Source organism: Cicer arietinum, chromosome 3 (genome assembly GCF_000331145.2).
Source record: "Cicer arietinum cultivar CDC Frontier isolate Library 1 chromosome 3, Cicar.CDCFrontier_v2.0, whole genome shotgun sequence".
Lineage (NCBI taxonomy): Eukaryota > Viridiplantae > Streptophyta > Magnoliopsida > Fabales > Fabaceae > Cicer > Cicer arietinum.
The window spans coordinates 22,015,989-22,016,304 of NC_021162.2; positions in this window are offsets into that span (position 1 = coordinate 22,015,989).

The window sequence follows — 316 nt, forward strand, 5'->3', positions numbered from 1 at the left end:
TTCATTTATTCAAAATCTTACATCATGAGGTAAAATCATTTTTCCCAAAACAATACTCCAATCCTAACACAATTCGTTTCCACACAACCACAGATAAGGCCCTAGATGCAAACTAAAAGTTTGGAAGGAGCCCTTACCTTAACGTTAGCTTTAACGTGGGTTTCCGGTACCGCGAGTAAAACCGGTAAAATATTCGCTCGCAACGTCGCCTCCAAATTGGTCCCCTAGCACCGTGGCGTGGTAGTGAGCAACTTTCCCTTCTAACTCTTCACGAAATGAAGTTTGGATCTAGAAGAAACGGAGGGGTTTGTGTTTG